Below are 17,500 nucleotides of genomic sequence, written 5' to 3'. Positions count from 1 at the left end.
TGCATGTTATCTGACACCTGATCCTGCATGTTATCTGACACCTGATCCTACATGTTATCTGACACCTGATCCTGCATGTTATCTGACACCTGATCCTACATGTTACGTGTGTTGGAACGTAAAGAGAGACTTGTATCTCTTTTAAATCTCCCACCAGAACTTCATCAGTAAGTGTCTGGAGTCCAAGGAGGCCACTGTCACCAAGCTGAATGATGATGGAGATAAACTCATCGCTGCCAACCATCCTGGCAAGAATGTTATTGAGGTACACACACACACACACACACACACACACACACACACACACACACACACACACACACACACACACACACACACACACACACACACACACACACACACACACACACACACACACACACACACACACACACACACACACACACACACACCATCCTGGGATGAATGTCATTGAGGTACACTTCATTTATCCTCTATCATTCTACTATTGGGGCAAATCCTAACTTCCACTTTAGTCAATGTTGACTTAAGTCATGCATTGATGTCAATGGGAGACTCCGGTCAAATCAGACTATTTTAGTGGAAGTTAGGATTCACCCCGACTGAGATTAAAATCCTCACAAATGAATGTGAATGAAAAGCAGCAAACAGACAGTGATGTAACGGAACTTGTCTCCACCTGGCAGGCTCATATGGAGGCTGTGCATGCAGACTGGAAGGAGTACCTGAACCTGCTCATCTGTGAGGAGAACCACCTGAAACACATGGACGAGTACCACAAGGTGATTAGTATACCCCTGACCTGACCTGACCTGACCTGACCTTAACCCTGATACCACCTGAAACACATGGACGAGTACCACAAGGTGATTAGTGTACTGTGACCTGACCTGACCTGACCTGACCTTAACCCTGATACCACCTGAAACACATGGACGAATACCACAAGGTGATTAGTATACCCTGACCTGACCTTAACCCTGATACCACCTGAAACACATGGACGAATACCACAAGGTGATTAGTATACCCTGACCTGACCTGACCTGACCTGACCTGACCTGACCTGACCTGACCTGACCTGACCTGACCTTAACCCTGATACCACCTGAAACACATGGACGAATACCACAAGGTGATTAGTATACCCTGACCTGACCTGACCTGACCTGACCTGACCTGACCTGACCTGACCTGACCTTAACCCTGATACCACCTGAAACACATGGACGAATACCACAAGGTGATTAGTGTACTGTGACCTGACCTGACCTGACCTGACCTGACCTGACCTGACCTGACCTGACCTGACCTTAACCCTGATACCACCTGAAACACATGGACGAATACCACAAGGTGATTAGTGTACTGTGACCTGACCTGACCTGACCTGACCTGACCTGACCTGACCTGACCTGACCTTAACCCTGATACCACCTGAAACACATGGACGAATACCACAAGGTGATTAGTGTACCCTGACCTGACCTGACCTGACCTGACCTGACCTGACCTTAACCCTGATACCACCTGAAACACATGGACGAATACCACAAGGTGATTAGTGTACCCTGACCTGACCTGACCTGACCTGACCTGACCTGACCTGACCTGACCTGACCTTAACCCTGATACCACCTGAAACACATGGACGAATACCACAAGGTGATTAGTGTACCCTGACCTGACCTTAACCCTGATACCACCTGAAACACATGGACGACTACCACAAGGTGATTAGTATACCCTGACCTGACCTTAACCCTGATACCACCTGAAACACATGGACGAATACCACAAGGTGATTAGTATACCCTGACCTGACCTTAACCCTGATACCACCTGAAACACATGGATGACTACCACAAGGTGATTAGTATACCCTGACCTGACCTTAACCCTGATACCACCTGAAACACATGGACGACTACCACAAGGTGATTAGTATACCCTGACCTGACCTTAACCCTGATACCACCTGAAACACATGGACGACTACCACAAGGTGATTAGTATACCCCTGACCTGACCTGACCTAACCCTGATACCACCTGAAACACATGGACGAATACCACAAGGTGATTAGTATACCCTGACCTGACCTTAACCCTGATACCACCTGAAACACATGGACGACTACCACAAGGTGATTAGTATACCCTGACCTGACCTTAACCCTGATACCACCTGAAACACATGGACGACAACCACAAGGTGAGTCACAGCAACAAGTATTCAGAAATCATCAGTTGAAGAAATCCTGAATGTTTGAACAGAGTCATTAGATGTGGACAGGCTTGTGTACCAGCATGTGTTGTACAAAGCAACAGCTTCTGAGTTACAGACTTGTCGTGGTACGTAAACAGAGTTGGTTCGGGCAGAGACCGACTGGCTTCGTGTAAATAAACCGTAGCTGCTTTCAGTGATGTTGTTACCTCAGTGTTTTTCCTGACGGGGTCTGTTTCCTCTCCAGTTCCACAAAGAGGCCCGGGACACCCAGGACCTTCTGAAGAGGATGGACAAAGAGGTGGACCAGAAGTACAAACCAGAGTTCAAGGACATGTACCAGATGGAGAGCCTCATCAGAGACCTGGATGTGAGTGGGCTTTACAACTACAGTGGTTTACTAGCAGTGGGCTTTACACTACTGTAGTTTACTGAGAGTGGACTTTACAACTACAGTGGTTTACTAGCAGTGGACTTTACAACTACAGTGTTTTACTAGCTGTGGACTTTACAACTACAGTGTTTTACTGAGCTGTGGGCTTTACAACTACAGTGGTTTACTAGCAGTGGGCTTTACACTAATGCACACATGACTGTAAGTCGCTTTGGATAAAAGCGTCTGCTAAATGGCATTTATTATTATTATTTATTATTACTGTAGTTTACTGAGAGTGGACTTTACACTACTGTAGTTTACTAGCAGTGGACTTTACAACTACAGTGTTTTACTAGCTGTGGGCTTTACACTACTGTAGTTTACTGAGAGTGGGCTTTACAACTACAGTGGTTTACTAGCAGTGGGCTTTACACTACTGTAGTTTACTAGCAGTGGACTTTACAACTACAGTGTTTTACTAGCTGTGGGCTTTACACGACTGTAGTTTACTGAGAGTGGGCTTTACACGACTGTAGTTTACTGAGAGTGGGCTTTATTCTACTGTAGTTTACTAGCAGTGGACTTTACAACTACAGTGTTTTACTGTAGTTTACTGAGAGTGGGCTTTACACTAGTGTAGTTTACTGAGAGTGGGCTTTACACTAGTGTAGTTTACTGAGAGTGGGCTTTACACTAGTGTAGTTTACTGAGAGTGGGCTTTACACTACTGTAGTTTACTGAGAGTGGTCTTTACACTACTGTAGTTTACTGAGAGTGGGCTTTACACTAGTGTAGTTTACTGAGAGTGGGCTTTACACTAGTGTAGTTTACTGAGAGTGGACTTTACACTACTGTAGTTTACTGAGAGTGGGCTTTACACTACTGTAGTTTACTGAGAGTGGACTTTACACTACTGTAGTTTACTAGCAGTGGACTTTACAACTACAGTGTTTTACTGTAGTTTACTGAGAGTGGGCTTTACACCACTGTAGTTTACTGAGAGTGGGCTTTACACTAGTGTAGTTTACTGAGAGTGGGCTTTACACTACTGTAGTTTACTGAGAGTGGTCTTTACACTACCATAGTTTACTGAGAGTGGTCTTTACACTACTGTAGTTTACTGAGAGTGGGCTTTACACTACTGTAGTTTACTGAGAGTGGGCTCTACACTACTGTAGTTTACTAGCAGTGGGCTCTACACTACTGTAGTTTACTAGCAGTGGGCTTTACACTACTGTAGTTTACTAGCAATTGGCTTTACACTACTGTAGTTTACTGAGAGTGGGCTTTACACTACTGTAGTTTACTGAGAGTGGGCTTTGTACTACTGTAGTTTACTAACAGTGGGCTTTACTCTACTGTAGTTTACTGAGAGTGGGCTTTACACTACTGTAGTTTACTGAGAGTGGGCTTTGTACTACTGTAGTTTACTAACAGTGGGCTTTACTCTACTGTAGTTTACTGAGAGGGGGCTTTACACTACTGTAGTTTACTGAGAGTGGGCTTTGTACTACTGTAGTTTACTAACAGTGGGCTTTACTCTACTGTAGTTTACTGAGAGTGGGCTTTACTCTACTGTAGTTTACTGAGAGTGGGCTTTACACTACTGTAGTTTACTGAGAGTGGGCTTTGTACTACTGTAGTTTACTAACAGTGGGCTTTACTCTACTGTAGTTTACTGAGAGTGGGCTTTACACTACTGTAGTTTACTGAGAGTGGGCTTTACACTACTGTAGTTTACTAACAGTGGGCTTTACACTACTGTAGTTTACTACAAGTCTGGGGGACAGATCTGTTTCTGATTCAGTCAAACAATGACAAGCTGTTGGATAAAGCAGAGACAATTCTTTGGTCTGTCAGGTCTGTCTGCTTATCAGGCTGGTTTCTAAACTCTTAACTCAATCAAGAACATTTACATTTTGACAAACGTATTAGCCTTAGAACTATAAATCCAAAATGCTCTTTAAAAAAATGTGTGTGTGTGTGTGTGTGTGTGTGTGTGTGTGTGTGTGTGTGTGTGTGTGTGTGTGTGTGTGTGTGTGTGTGTGTGTGTGTGTGTGTGTGTGTGTGTGTGTGTGTGTGTGTGTGTGTGTGTGTGTGGTGCAGGACCAGGCGAAGGCCATGGACCACTTTGATGAGCGTGTGAAGGCTCTGGAGAAGCGCAGTCTACAGGTTCTCCCCCTCCAGTTCCGCAGGAACACCCCTCAGAAGCTGCTCCCCGTCGAGGCGCTGTGTGAGTTCGACACTGACGAGGTAAACCTTTACACCTGGACACCTCCACTACTTTACCTCACCCTGTGTGAGACACTGATGTAGTAAACCTTTACACCTGGACACCTCCACTACTTTACCTCACCCTGTGAGAGACACTGACGAGGTAAACCTTTACACCTGGACACCTCCACTACTTTACCTCACCCTGTGTGAGACACTGACGAGGTAAACCTTTACACCTGGACAGCTCCACTACTTTACCTCACCCTGTGTGAGACACTGATGTAGTAAACCTTTACACCTGGACACCTCCACTACTTTACCTCACCCTGTGTGAGACACTAACGAGGTAAACCTTTACACCTGGACACCTCCACTACTTTACCTCACCCTGTGAGAGACACTGATGAGGTAAACCTTTACACCTGGACACCTCCACTACTTTACCTCACCCTGTGAGAGACACTGACGAGGTAAATCTTTACACCTGGACACCTCCACCACTTTACCTCACCCTGTGTGAGACACTGATGTAGTAAACCTTTACACCTGGACACCTCCACTACTTTACCTCACCCTGTGTGAGACACTGATGAGGTAAACCTTTACACCTGGACACCTCCACTACTTTACCTCACCCTGTGTGTGAGAGACACTGACGAGGTAAACCTGGATATGCCACCACCCTACTCTAGTTTCAGACTGATACCTTGTCCACCCTACTCTAGTTTCAGACTGATACCTTGTCCACCCTACTCTAGTTTCAGACTGATACCTTGTCCACCCTACTCTAGTTTCAGACTGATACCTTGTCCACCCTACTCTAGTTTCAGACTGATACCTTGTCCACCCTACTCTAGTTTCAGACTGATACCTTGTCCACCCTACTCTAGTTTCAGACTGATACCTTGTCCACCATGCTCCTCCACACACACGCTTCTTCATGACAATCATTCTAGCTTTTCTCTCTTCTTTTGTCTCCTCCCCTTCTCTCCTCCTTTCCCACCTCTTTCCTTCCTCACTATCCCTCCCTTCTACCCCTCTCTCTCCATCTCCCCCCTCTCTCATTCTACCCCTCTCTCTCCATCTCCCCCTCTCTCATTCTACCCCTCTCTCTCCATCTCCCCTCTCTCATTCTACCCCTCTCTCTCCATCTCCCCTCTCTCATTCTACCCCTCTCTCTCCTTCTACCCCTCTCTCTCCATCTCCCCCTCTCTCATTCTACCCCTCTCTCTCCATCTCCCCTCTCTCTCCATCTCCCCCTCTCTCATTCTACCCCTCTCTCGCCTTCTCCCCCTCTCTCATTCTACCCCTCTCTCATTCTACCCCTCTCTCGCCTTCTACCCCTCTCTCTCCATCTTCCCCCCTCTCTCCTTCTTCCCCCTCTCTCTCCATCTTCCCCCTCTCTCCATCTCCCCCTCTCTCATTCTACCCCTCTCTCTCCATCTCCCCCTCTCTCCATCTCCCCCTCTCTCTCCATCTCCCCCTCTCTCATTCTACCCCTCTCTCTCCCTTCTCCTCTCTCATTCTACCCCTCTCTCGCCTTCTACTCTCCCTCTCTCTCCATCTTCCCCCTCTCTCCATCTTCCCCCTCTCTCCATCTTCCCCCTCTCTCCTTCTTCCCCCTCTCTCTCCATCTTCCCCCTCTCTCCATCTTCCCCCTCTCTTCTTCTTCCCCCTCTCTCCATCCCCCCTCCCTCACTGCTTTACCCCCCTGTCTCTCTCTCCTTTTCTCCAGACATTCTCTAATCCTATGTGCGGTGTGTTTTTCTGTTATCATGACTAAGCATGATCTGACTGCACCACATCTTCTCCTCTCTCCTCTGGTTCCTCCTCCTCTCATATCCTCCTTCACTCTCACTCCTTTCATTCTAGTCCCCTGAATGCGGTGTTGTGTTGTAATGTATTTAAATCCTTTAAGAGGCCTATGCTCTCTGCATCTTATTTAAGCCTTCAGGGGATCAGCCACAGGCTGGGGGGGTTTAGGAGTGGATTTGGAGAGCTGAAGAGGAGGGGTGTGTGTGGAGCAGTCGAGAGAGCTCTTAAGATTTAGGAACAGGATCAAACGATGAGGGGAAACACAGTGTTGTGTTATGATTTATTCCCCCATATGACTGGTGAAAACAGTGAACTGTAATTTACTAACTAGGGCTTAGTGGTTCCCTGGTCAGGTCATGTGGTCAGGTCGTGTGGTCAATTCATGTGGTCAGGTCGTGTGGTCAGGTCGTGTGGTCAGGTGGTCAGGTCGTGTGGTCAGGTTATGTAGGTCATGTGGTCAGGTCGTGTGGTCAGGTCATGTGGTCAGGTCATGTGGTCAGGACATGTGGTCAGGACATGTGGTCAGGACATGTGGTCAGGACATGTGGTCAGGTTATGTAGATCATGTGGTCAGGTTATGTAGGTCATGTGGTCAGGTTATGTAGGTCATGTTGTCAGGTTATGTAGGTCATGTTGTCAGGTTATGTAGGTCATGTGGTCAGGTTATGTGGTCAGGTCATGTGGTCAGGTTATGTGGTCAGGTTATGTGGTCAGGTTATGTAGGTCATGTTGTCAGGTTACGTAGGTCAGGTTATGTGGTCAGGTTATGTAGGTCATGTGGTCAGGTTATGTAGGTCATGTGGTCAGGTTATGTAGGTCATGTGGTCAGGTTATGTAGGTTATGTGGTCAGGTTATGTGGTCAGGTTATGTGGTCAGGTTATGTGGTCAGGTTATGTAGGTCATGTGGTCAGGTCATGTGGTCAGGTCATGTGGTCAGGTCATGTGGTCAGGTGTGGTCAGGTCAGGTATGGTCAGGTCATGTGGTCAGGACGTGTGGTCAGGTCGTGTGGTCAGGTCGTGTGGTCAGCTCGTGTGGTCAGCTCGTGTGGTCAGGACGTGTGGTCAGGTCGTGTGGTCAGGACGTGTGGTCAGTTTGTGTGGTCAGTTTGTGTGGTCAGCTCGTGTGGTCAGGACGTGTGGTCAGGTCGTGTGGTCAGGTCGTGTGGTCAGGTCATGTGGTCAGGTCATGTGGTCAGGTCATGTGGTCAGGAAAAACTAAGGTCCTTATCCAAAGTGGTTCAGTGAGTGAACCTCTATTTGTGTTCTGGTTCTTCCATAACAGATCAGTGAGTGAACCTCTATTTGTGTTCTGGTTCTTCCATAACAGATCAGTGAGTGAAACTCTGTGTAATGTTGTGGTTGTCCATCCCAGGGTCAGATCCTGCGTGGAGAGAGGTACACCCTCCTGAGTAACAAGGGGCCCAAGTGGGAGGTGAAGGACGCGGCCGGGCGTAAACTGACGGCTCCGGGGGCCTGCTTCATGGTCCCCCCCACAGACCCAGAGTCTGTCGCCGTCTCCAACAGGTAAGTGTGTTTGTTATGGGGTGGGGTGGAGAGGTGTGTGTGTGTGTGTGTGTGTGTGTGTGTGTGTGTGTGTGTGTGTGTGTGTGTGTGTGTGTGTGTGTGTGTGTGTGTGTGTGTGTGTGTGTGTGTGTGTGTGTGTGTGTGTGTGTGTGTGTGTGTTATGGGGTAGGGTGGAGAGGTGTGTGTGTGTTATGGGGGTAGGGTGGAGAGGTGTGTGTGTGTTATGGGGTTAGGGTGGAGAGGTGTGTGTGTGTTATGGGGTTAGGGTGGAGGTGTGTGTGTGTGTTATGGGGTAGGGTGGAGAGGTGTGTGTGTTATGGGGGTAGGGTGGAGAGATGTGTGTGTGTGTGTGTGTGTTATGGGGGTAGGGTGGAGAGGTGTGTGTGTGTGTGTTTGTTATGGGGGTAGGGTGGAGAGGTGTGTGTGTGTGTTATGGGGTACATGTGTCTGTCTACTATGTGCCTGTGATTGTGTAACGGTGTACTTGTACACTGTGTAACAGGGTCTGTTTCCCGAGACGGTGTACTTGTACACTGTGTAACAGGGTCTGTTGTTTCCCGAGACGGTCTACTTGTACACTGTGTAACGGGGTCTGTTTCCCGGGACGGTGTACTTGTACACTGTGTAACGGGGTCTGTTGTTTCCCGAGATGGTGTACTTGTACACTGTGTAACGGGGTCTGTTGTCTCCCGAGACGGTGTACTTGTACACTGTGTAACAGGGTCTGTTTCCCGAGACGGTGTACTTGTACACTGTGTAACGGGGTCTGTTGTTTCCCGAGACGGTGTACTTGTACACTGTGTAACGGGGTCTGTTGTTTCCCCAGACGGTGTACTTGTACACTGTGTAACAGGGTCTGTTTCCCCAGACGGTGTACTTGTACACTGTGTAACGGGGTCTGTTGTTTCCCGAGACGGTGTACTTGTACACTGTGTAACGGGGTCTGTTGTTTCCCGAGACGGTCTACTTGTACACTGTGTAACAGGGTCTGTTGTGTGTTTCCAGTCTGGCCGGCCAGCAGAAGGGTATTAAGATGAAGGTGTCTGGCAGTAAGACCACCCTGGTCAAACGCCTGGAGGAACTGAAGAAAGATGGCTCTGCTGGCTCTGGTAGGTACTGTTATGTCATGGTATGTCATGTCATGATATGTTATGGCGTGTTATGTCATGGTATGGTATGTTATGGCATGTTATGGTATGTCATGGTATGTTATGTCATGGTATGTCATGGTATGTCATGGTATGTCATGTCATGGTATGTCATGGTATGTTATGTTATGTCATGGTATGTTATGTCATGGTATGTCATGTCATGGTATGTCATGGTATGTTATGGTATGTCATGGTATGTCATGGTATGTCATGTCATGGTATGTCATGGTATGTCATGGTATGTTATGTCATGGTATGTCATGGTATGTTATGTCATGGTATGTCATGGTATGTTATGTCATGTTATGTCATGGTATGTTATGTTGTGTTATGTCATGGTATGTCATGGTATGTCATGGTATGTCATGGTATGTCATGTCATGTTATGTCATGTCATGGTATGTCATGGTATGTTATGTCATGGTATGTCATGGTATGTCATGTCATGGTATGTCATGGTATGTTATGGTATGTCATGTCATGGTATGTCATGGTATGTTATGTTATGTCATGGTATGTCATGGTATGTCGTGTTATGGTATGTCGTGTTATGTTATGGTATGTCATGGTATGTTATGTCATGGTATGTCGTGTCATGGTATGTCGTGTTATGGTATGTTATGTCATGGTATGTCATGGTATGTCATGTCATGTTATGTCCATGTCTCAATCTCTGAATGCTCGGCTATGGAAAGCCAACTGACATTTAACTTCTGAGGTGCTACCCTCTATAACAGGCGTCTCCAGACCTGTTGCTACCCTCTATAACAGTCGTCTCCAGACCTGTTGCTACCCTCTATAACAGGCTTCTCCAGACCTGTTGCTACCCTCTATAACAGGCGTCTCCAGACCTGTTGCTACCCTCTATAACAGGCGTCTCCAGACCTGTACTTGCTACCCTCTATAACAGGCGTCTCCAGACCTGTTGCTACCCTCTATAACAGGCGTCTCCAGACCTGTTGCTACCCTCTATAACAGGCATCTCCAGACCTGTTGCTACCCTCTATAACAGGCGTCTCCAGACCTGTTGCTACCCTCTATAACAGGCGTCTCCAGACCTGTTGCTACCCTCTATAACAGGCGTCTCCAGACCTGTTGCTACCCTCTATAACAGGCGTCTCCAGACCTGTTGCTACCCTCTATAACAGTCGTCTCCAGACCTGTTGCTACCCTCTATAACAGGCGTCTCCAGACCTGTTGCTACCCTCTATAACAGGCGTCTCCAGACCTGTTGCTACCCTCTATAACAGGCGTCTCCAGACCTGTTGCTACCCTCTATAACAGGCGTCTCCAGACCTGTTGCTACCCTCTATAACAGGCGTCTCCAGACCTGTTGCTACCCTCTATAACAGTATCGTCTCCAGACCTGTTGCTACCCTCTATAACAGGCGTCTCCAGACCTGTTGCTACCCTCTATAACAGGCGTCTCCAGACCTGTTGCTACCCTCTATAACAGGCGTCTCCAGACCTGTTGCTACCCTCTATAACAGGCGTCTCCAGACCTGTTGCTACCCTCTATAACAGGCGTCTCCAGACCTGTTGCTACCCTCTATAACAGGCGTCTCCAGACCTGTTGCTACCCTCTATAACAGGCGTCTCCAGACCTGTTGCTACCCTCTATAACAGGCGTCTCCAGACCTGTTGCTACCCTCTATAACAGGCGTCTCTAGACCTGTTGCTACCCTCTATAACAGGCGTCTCCAGACCTGTTGCTACCCTCTATAACAGTCGTCTCCAGACCTGTTGCTACCCTCTATAGCAGGCGTCTCCAGACTTTTATAGCATGAGCTCCTTTAAAAAAAAATGAAACATGTCGCAAGCAACTCTTAAAAAAAAAGTATTTATAGCTTTTAAATAGGCACATTCTTCTCCTCTACCCGGCAACTCTTCCCCGGGTTCCTCGCTGTATAAAAGATGTCAATATACCTGGTAGAATAATGGTTCATAAACGGTCATCAACACGACAGTCCCACAACATTGTCCTTAGTATTTTCCAGATTTATTCTTCTTCTCCTCCTGGTTTTGACTCCGTTTTTAACTCTCAATAGTACAACTGTTCATAGAGAAACAGCAACTGAATGTTCTGAGTCCACGTTGACTCTGTTTTTAACTCTCAATAGTACAACTGTTCATAGAGAAACAGCAACTGAATGTTCTGAGTCCACGTTGACTCTGTTTTTAACTCTCAATAGTACAACTGTTCATAGAGAAACAGCAACTGAATGTTCTGAGTCCACGTCTGTGCTTAAATCGCATCAGAAGACCTTCAGACCTAAACATAACGCTTTTTTGATTTCTGAGTGTAATTCCCCTTTAATTGCGCATCGAGCCAGAGAGAGATGTGTCGCTCTAGTGATGCTTCTGTCAGGACGACTGCAGCTCGCGTCATGGCAGAGTTTGTAAAACAATGGCCATCCAATTGATGTAAATAATCATGACTGTTCTGTCAGGTAAGCCAACTTTACAGTTAACATTTAATTGACCAGGTTATTGGGGAAAGTCTTTCTGTCTCTGTCGCTCTGACATTGCTCAACCATATATTTATATATTCTTAATTCCAGTCCTTTGCTTAGATGTGTGTGTATTGGGTATATGCTGTGTAATTTGTTAGATATTACTTGTTAGATATTACTGCACTTTTGGAGCTAGAAACACAACCATTTCGCTACACCCGCAATAACATCTGCTAACCATGTGTATGTGACCAAATTTGGGACTCCCCAATCATGGCCAGTTTTGATACAGCCTAGAATCGAACCAGGGTCTGTAGTGGACGCCTCTTGCACTGAGATGCAGTGCCTTAGATCGCTGCGCCACTCAGGAGCCCAGCTACATGGTGAGCTACTCATAGGTGGGCTGTGAGCTGCTAGTAGATGTCCATCCACCTATTGGAGAGCCCTGGTCTATAAACACTGTGATTATTATCTCACCCTGTTGGTCATCTTGAAGAACCATCTGGCCTTAATGGCCGTATACTCCTTATAATCACCACCCAGCACAACCAGAAAGAGGACTGGTCCACCCCTCAGAGCCTGGTTCCTCTCTACCTGGCACAACCAGAAAGAGGACTGGTCCATCCCTCAGAGCCTGGTTCCTCTCTACCCGGCACAACCAGAAAGAGGACTGGTCAACCCCTCAGAGCCTGGTTCCTCTCTACCCGGCACAACCAGAAAGAGGACTGGTCCACCCCTCAGAGCCTGGTTCCTCTCTACCCAGCACAACCAGAAAGAGGACTGGTCAACCCCTCAGAGCCTGGTTCCTCTCTACCCAGCACAACCAGAAAGAGGACTGGTCCACCCCTCCGAGCCTGGTTCCTCTCTACCTAGCAAAACCAGAAAGAGGACTGGTCCACCCCTCAGAGCCTGGTTCCTCTCTACCCAGCACAACCAGAAAGAGGACTGGTCCACCCCTCAGAGCCTGGTTCCTCTCTAGGTTTATTCCTAGGTTCCTACCCTTTCTAGTACGTTGTTCCTAGCCACCGTGCTTCTACAGCTACAGAGTTTCTCTATAAGGACTTTGTGACACCTGCTGGTGTAAAAAGCACTTTATAAATAAATGTGATTGATTGGTTTCCATGTCATGTGACTACTGGAGTTAATCACTAGAGCTGCAGCTTGTAATAATTTGTAGGCCAGTGTGATTGTCTGATTTGTGAATGTGATGTTATGTTATGAGAGTCTGGTTCTATATTGTGTGTGTGTGTAGTCGTATCTGATTACGTGTATGTTATTTTGGTGTGTGTATGATTTGATTGTGTATGGATGTTGTGATTGTTGAGTCTGGTTGTATATGATTTGTTGTGTGTGTTATTTTGGTGATTGATTGACTGATGAATATTGTAGACAAGGAGGAGCAGCAGTGTCGCCAGCTGATGGCCGGTCTGGACAAGGTGACCAGTGACCTGGACAAACAGGAGAAGGCCATCTACTCTAGAGTACGTCCCCCTCTGGAGCAGACCAGGCCTCTGCAGGACAGCGCTGACCGTCTGCAGGATGTCAAGGTAGTTCCTCGTTTTTCTCCTTTCTCTGCACAGAGGGTGTAGAGCGGTAGAGATGCTTTTCCTCCTCCTACTCTTCTCCTGTCCTCCTATTTAGACTAGAGTCCTTTCGATACAGTTTTCAAACCCATTTAATCCTACCAAAGAAAGTCTTGAGAGTTGTTTTATGCTTATCGAGGAAGTACTATTAGTTAGTTCCAGGAAGTGTACACTTTTTTTTTTGAATGCTTATCCCATATTCTTCCATCAGGACATTGCGGCCGTGGTTCGTAAGATCGAGCCGGAGAAGTCGTCCAAGGTGAGGGAGGCTGAGACGTTCCTGACCTCTAACCCTAAATGTGCCAGCGCCCCTCAGCTGAACGGCAAGGTGAACGAGGCCAACAACAAATACGACAAGATCAACCTGCTGCTCAAGTGCTCCGAGGACAAGTGAGTAGCTTTCTGTACTTGTTAGTAGAGATGGTAGTAGTACACAGAACTCAGGACCAGGGCGGCAGGTAGCCTAGTGGTTAGAGTGTAGAGGTGGCAGGTAGTCTAGTGGTTAGAGTGTAGAGGCGGCAGGGTAGCCTAGTGGTTAGAGTGTAGAGGCGGCAGGGTAGCCTAGTGGTTAGAGTGTAGGGGCGGCAGGTAGCCTAGTGGTTAGAGTGTAGAGGCGGCAGGTAGTCTAGTGGTTAGAGTGTAGAGGTGGCAGGTAGTCTAGTGGTTAGAGTGTAGGGGCGGCAGGTAGCCTAGTGGTTAGAGTGTAGGGGCGGCAGGTAGCCTAGTGGTTAGAGTGTAGGGGCGGCAGGTAGCCTAGTGGTTAGAGTGTAGGGGCGGCAGGGTAGTCTAGTGGTTAGAGTGTAGGGGCGGCAGGTAGCCTAGTGGTTAGAGTGTAGGGGCGGCATGTAGCCTAGTGGTTAGAGTGTAGGGGCGGCAGGGTAGTCTAGTGGTTAGAGTGTAGGGGCGGCAGGTAGCCTAGTGGTTAGAGTGTAGGGGCGGCATGTAGCCTAGTGGTTAGAGTGTAGGGGCGGCAGGTAGCCTAGTGGTTAGAGTGTAGGGGCGGCAGGTAGCCTAGTGGTTAGAGTGTAGGGGCGGCAGGTAGCCTAGTGGTTAGAGTGTAGGGGCGGCAGGTAGCCTAGTGGTTAGAGTGTAGGGGCGGCAGGTAGCCTAGTGGTTAGAGTGTAGGGGCGGCAGGTAGCCTAGTGGTTAGAGTGTAGGGGCGGCAGGTAGCCTAGTGGTTAGAGTGTAGGGCGGCAGGTAGACTAGTGGTTAGAGTGTAGGGGCGGCAGGTAGCCTAGTGGTTAGAGTGTAGGGGCGGCAGGTAGCCTAGTGGTTAGAGTGTAGGGGCGGCAGGTAGCCTAGTGGTTAGAGTGTAGGGGCGGCAGGTAGCCTAGTGGTTAGAGTGTAGGGGCGGCAGGTAGCCTAGTGGTAAGTCGCTCTGGATAAGAGCGTCTGCTAAATGACTTAAATGTAAATGTAAATGGTTAGAGTGTAGGGGCGGCAGGGTAGTCTAGTGGTTAGAGCATTGGACTAGTAACTGAAAGGTTGCAAGTTCAAATCCCGAAGCTAACAAGGTACAAATCTGTCGTTCTGCTCCTGAACAGGCAGTTAACCCACTGTTCCTAGGCCATCATTGAAAATAAGAATTTGTTCTTAACTGACTTGCCTAGTTTAAAAAAAAACAGAGTTTTCCTGTTTTACTAGGATGACTAACCTGACACGATTTAAACACGTTTTAAATGTCATTTTAATCTAATGTAATTTAATCATATCATGTGTTTGTTTACAGGCTTCAGAATTCCAACCGCCTGGAGAACTCCCTTCAAAACGGTAAATCTTTATTGTCCAGCTACGAGAACAAGCTGGCCAGGGAGGAAGTGGCCCCAGCAGACATCTCATCTCTGGAGAAGACACAGCGTCAACTGGCTGTAAGATGGCTGCCCTCTGATCGCTCGTTTATTCTCAACAGGATTCATGTTTAGATCCGAATGGATCTTCTCCACAAAGGAAATGTTTTGTATCAGTACAGATACCAAAGACCGAAGCATATTTACTAATGACATGCAGTATAAATGTATGATGAGCTGGAAGATCTGAGCTACACACTCATATCTCAACTTTGTCCTGGTTGGGGCAGAACTTCTCCCAAACACACAATTCAACCTCCACTTCCTCTCCCGGCAGGATATTGCATCAGAGCTGAAGACCAAGAGGTCCGCGGTGACGGAGACGGAGGCTAACCTGCGTGCGGCCAAAGGCAGCTGTGACACCATGGCAACCAAGCTGCAGGAGCACTGCCCCGACATCGAGAGGCAGGAGGGAGAGGTCCGGAGACTTAACAAACGCTACGACAACCTCAACAGGCAGATCGACACCAGGTAAACGGGACAGAACTGTGACTTCAAATGAATGATCAAATCAAATGTTATTGGTTGCTATTGGTTGTTATTGGTTGTTATTGGTTATTATTGGTTGCTATTGGTTGCTATTGGTTATTATTGGTTATTATTGGTTGCTATTAGTTGCTATTGGTTGTTATTGGTTATTATTGGTTATTATTGGTTGCTATTAGTTGCTATTGGTTGTTATTGGTTGTTATTGGTTATTATTGGTTGCTATTGGTTGTTATTGGTTATTATTGGTTGCTATTGGTTACTATTGGTTGTTATTGGTTGGTATTGGTTGCTATTGGTTGCTATTGGTTGCTATTGGTTATTATTGGTTGCTATTGGTTGTTATTGGTTGCTATTGGTTGCTATTGGTTGCGGATGTAATCCTGGGTGTAGGGAAACGTCTGTGTTCCTCGCTCCAACAGTGCAGTGCTCCAGCAGTGCAGTGCTCCAACAGTGCAGTGCTCCAACAGTGCAGTGCTCCAACAGTGCAGTGCTCCAACAGTGCAGTGCTCCAACAGTGCAGTGCTCTAAAAGTGCAGCGCTCCAGCAGTGCAGCGCTCCAGCAGTGCAGCGCTCCAGCAGTGCAGCGCTCCTACAGTGCAGCGCTCCAACAGTGCAGTGCTCCAACAGTGCAGTGCTCCAACAGTGCAGTGCTCCAACAGTGCAGTGCTCCAACAGTGCAGTGCTCCAGCAGTGCAGTGCTCCAGCAGTGCAGCGCTCCAACAGTGCAGTGCTCCTACAGTGCAGTGCTCCTACAGTGCAGCGCTCCAACAGTGCAGCGCTCCAACAGTGCAGTGCTCCAACAGTGCAGTGCTCCAACAGTGCAGTTGTAACAATACATGTAAATCTACAAAATACAAATGACAGGAATATAGCAATATTAGAACAAGACTGTCAGACTCTGGAATATAAACATCTATTTACAGGATGGTGTGTATAGACAGTAGTTATATAGGAGGGTGTGTATAGACAGTAGTTATATAGGAGGGTGTGTATAGACAGTAGTTATATAGGAGGGTGTGTATAGACAGTAGTTATAGAGGAGGGTGTGTATAGACAGTAGTTATATAGGAGGGTGTGTATAGACAGTAGTTATATAGGAGGGTGTGTATAGACAGTAGTTATATAGCATGGTGTGTATAGACAGTAGTTATATAGGAGGGTGTGTATAGACAGTAGTTATATAGCATGGTGTGTATAGACAGTAGTTATATATGATGGTGTGTATAGACAGTAGTTATAGAGGATGGTGTGTATAGACAGTAGTTATAGAGGATGGTGTGTATAGACAGCAGTTATATAGGATGGTGTGTATAGATAGTAGTTATATATAGGATGGTGTGTATAGACAGTAGTTATATAGGATGGTGTGTATAGACAGTAGTTATATAGGATGGTGTGTATAGACAGTATAGACAGTAGTTATAGGATGGTGTGTATAGACAGTAGTTATATAGGATGGTGTGTATAGACAGTAGTTATATAGGAAGGTGTGTATAGACAGTAGTTATAGAGGATGGTGTGTATAGACAGTATTTATATAGGATGGTGTGTATAAACAGTAGTTATAGAGGATGGTGTGTATAGACAGTAGTTATATAGGATGGTGTGTATAGACAGTATAGACAGTAGTTATATATAGGATGGTGTGTATAGACAGTAGTTATATAGGATGGTGTGTATAGACAGTAGTTATATAGGATGGTGTGTATAGACAGTATAGATAGTAGTTATATATAGGATGGTGTGTATAGACAGTAGTTATATAGGATGGTGTGTATAGACAGTAGTTATATAGGATGGTGTGTATAGACAGTATAGACAGTAGTTATAGGATGG

At 46.8% G+C, this 17,500-nt stretch overlaps 1 pseudogene; it reads left to right on the top strand.

The window, feature by feature from the left end:
- The window catches only part of LOC124021698, a 38,360-nt pseudogene extending 22,677 nt beyond the window's left edge, over nucleotides 1-15,683 (top strand).
- Nucleotides 15,684-17,500: the final 1,817 nt, after the last annotated feature.

The sequence above is a fragment of the Oncorhynchus gorbuscha genome, unplaced genomic scaffold (genome assembly GCF_021184085.1).
Source record: "Oncorhynchus gorbuscha isolate QuinsamMale2020 ecotype Even-year unplaced genomic scaffold, OgorEven_v1.0 Un_scaffold_1172, whole genome shotgun sequence".
NCBI lineage: Eukaryota > Metazoa > Chordata > Actinopteri > Salmoniformes > Salmonidae > Oncorhynchus > Oncorhynchus gorbuscha.
This window is presented reverse-complemented; position numbering and strand designations above follow the sequence as displayed.